The sequence below is a fragment of the Coregonus clupeaformis genome, unplaced genomic scaffold (genome assembly GCF_020615455.1).
Source record: "Coregonus clupeaformis isolate EN_2021a unplaced genomic scaffold, ASM2061545v1 scaf0039, whole genome shotgun sequence".
Lineage (NCBI taxonomy): Eukaryota > Metazoa > Chordata > Actinopteri > Salmoniformes > Salmonidae > Coregonus > Coregonus clupeaformis.
Window position 1 is genome coordinate 401,331 of NW_025533494.1, and position 3,190 is coordinate 404,520.

Below are 3,190 nucleotides of genomic sequence, written 5' to 3' on the forward strand. Positions count from 1 at the left end.
TTCAACTCTCCTCCCAGCTTCTCCTCCCACCCACCCTCTCTCTCTCTCTCTCTCTCTCTCTCTCTCTCTCTCTCTCTCTCTCTCTCTCTCTCTCTCTCTCTCTCACCCTGTGCACTGTAAATGGGTCCCTTGTTAAGGGTTCCTCGACTGTTCAGCCTTTGTCAACTTTCTCATGTAAATTTCTGATGGTTAAGATACACGCCTGGAAGTTATTTCACTGTTAGAACGCGTGGAGGTAGCCTATTTACAAATCAGAATGAACAACAGACACTTTATTGTGGACTTGGCTCCTCGCAATTTTGCGTCGGCAAAGTTGGCCAATGGTTTGACTGAATAATGTCGGCTTCGCTCTGTGAGGACATGCCATGTCCGCCTGCAAGGAGAGAAACGCTATACACGTGCTCCCGCCGCGACGGACATCAGAGGAACTGTCCTGAATAATAATTTAAGAAAAAGAAGAAGAGCACTGGACAGTTAGGTATACCCGGAACAATGAAAAAGCTAATAACCTACATGTCTTGTTACAGTTAATAGTGATGCCTATAATCATGTTTCTTGGAAAAATAAAAGGACAACTTGATGAAAGACACCATGTGAAGTTTGTTTTGTCGGGAGCTGGATTTACAGGGTGCCCCAGCTGAGCGGTCATGGCGGGAGGCAGATGCATGAATAAACCTGAGCTGCACGATATTTGCTGGACCTTTTTCACACGCGCATCAATCTCATGGACCCGCCTACCCGCCAGCGCGTGCTGTTCCATCCTGTAGTTTTCCGGTCCCGCTGAGAGAGGGGTTCCCTCATCCGGGCACGGGCACCTAAAGGGTGTGTGTGTCTGTATGTGTGTGTGTGTGTGTGTGTGTGTCCAGAGCAGAGTCCTTGTACAAGGTTACATCCTGGGTGGGGATGGTGTATAAGAGAAAAACGTATTCGCTGGATTACATCATTAAAAATATACAGCGCCTTCAGAAAGTATTCATACCCGTTGACTTTTCCATATTTTGTTGTGTTACAGCCTGAATTTAAAATAGATTAAATTGAGATTTTAATGTCAAAGTGGAATTATGTGCAATTATGTTTTCCGGAATGTTTACAAATGAATAAAAAACAAAAAGCTGAAATGTCTTAAGTCAATAAGTATTCAAGCCCTTTGTTATGGCTAGCCTAAATAAGTTCAGGAGTAAAAATGTGCTTAACAAGTCACATAATAAGTTGCATGGATAGTTGCAATAATAAGTAGCAATACTAGTGTTTAACATGATTTTTGAATGGCTACCTCTTCTCTGTACCCCACACATTTCAAACACAAAGACCAGGGAGGTTTTCCAATGCCTCGCAAAGAAGGGCCCCTATTGGTAGATGTGTAAAACAAAAAAACAGTCACTGAATATCCCTTTGATCATAGTGAAGTTATTCATTACACTTTGGATGGTGTATCAATAAACCCAGTCACTACAAAGATAAAAGTGTCCTTCCTAACTCAGTTGCATCCTGCTTACAACAACAAGGCACTAAAGTAATACTGCAAAAAATGTGGCAAAGCAATTAACATGACTTCCTGAATACAAAGTGTTATGTTTGGGGCAAATCCAATGCAATACATTATTGAGTACCACTCTGCATATTTTCAAGCATAGTGTTGGCTGTAGCATGTTATGGGAATGCTTGTAATCATTAAAGACTGCATGGGGAGTTTTTCAGTATAAAGAATTAACAGAATGGAGCTAAGCACAGGCAAAATCCTAGAGGAAAACCGGGTTCAGTCTGCTTTCCACCAGACAATGGAAGATGAATTCATATTTTTTTATATTTTTTTATTTTTTACAAATATAAGTTTCACTTTGACATTACAGAGTATTTTGTGTTGATTGTTGAAAAAAAATGACTATTAAATCAATTTTAATGCCACTTTGTAACACAACAAAATGTGGAAAAAGTCAAGGGGTGTGAATACTTTCTGAAGGCACCTGACCTGACACCCAGAACTTATACTACAGTGGGGAGAACAAGTATTTGATACACTGCCGATTTTGCAGGTTTTCCTACTTACAAAGCATGTAGAGGTCTGTCATTTTTATCATAGGTACACTTCAACTGTGAGAGACAGAATCTAAAACAAAAATCCAGAAAATCACATTGTATGATTTTTAAGTAATTCATTTGCATTTTATTGCATGACATAAGTATTTGATACATCAGAAAAGCAGAACTTAATATTTGGTACAGAAACCTTTCTTTGCAATTATAGAGATCATACGTTTCCTGTAGGTCTTGACCAGGTTTGCACACACTGCAGCAGGGATTTTGGCCCACTCCTCCATACAGACCTTCTCCAGATCCTTCAGGTTTCGGGGCTGTCGCTGGGCAATACGGACTTTCAGCTCCCTCCAAAGATGTTCTATTGGGTTCAGGTCTGGAGACTGGCTAGGCCACTCCAGGACCCTGAGATGCTTCTTACGGAGCCACTCCTTAGTTGCCCTGGCTGTGTGTTTCGGGTCGTTGTCATGCTGGAAGACCCAGCCACGACCCATCTTCAATGCTCTTACTGAGGGAAGGAGGTTGTTGGCCAAGATCTCGCGATACATGGCCCCATCCATCCTCCCCTCAATACGGTGCAGTCGTCCTGTCCCCTTTGCAGAAAAGCATCCCCAAAGAATGATGTTTCCACCTCCATGCTTCACGGTTGGGATGGTGTTCTTGGGGTTGTACTCATCCTTCTTCTTCCTCCAAACACGGCGAGTGTAGTTTAGACCAAAAAGCTATATTTTTGTCTCATCAGACCACATGACCTTCTCCCATTCCTCCTCTGGATCATCCAGATGGTCATTGGCAAACTTCAGACGGGCCTGGACATGCGCTGGCTTGAGCAGGGGGACCTTGCGTGCGCTGCAGGATTTTAATCCATGACGGCGTAGTATGTTACTTATGGTTTTCTTTGAGACTGTGGTCCCAGCTCTCTTCAGGTCATTGACCAGGTCCTGCCGTGTAGTTCTGGGCTGATCCCTCACCTTCCTCATGATCATTGATGCCCCACGAGGTGAGATCTTGCATGGAGCCCCAGACCGAGGATGATTGATCATCATCTTGAACTTCTTCCATTTTCTAATAATTGCACCAACAGTTGCTGCCTTCTCACCAAGCTGCTTGCCTATTGTCCTGTAGCCCATCCCAGCCTTGTGCAGGTCTACAATTT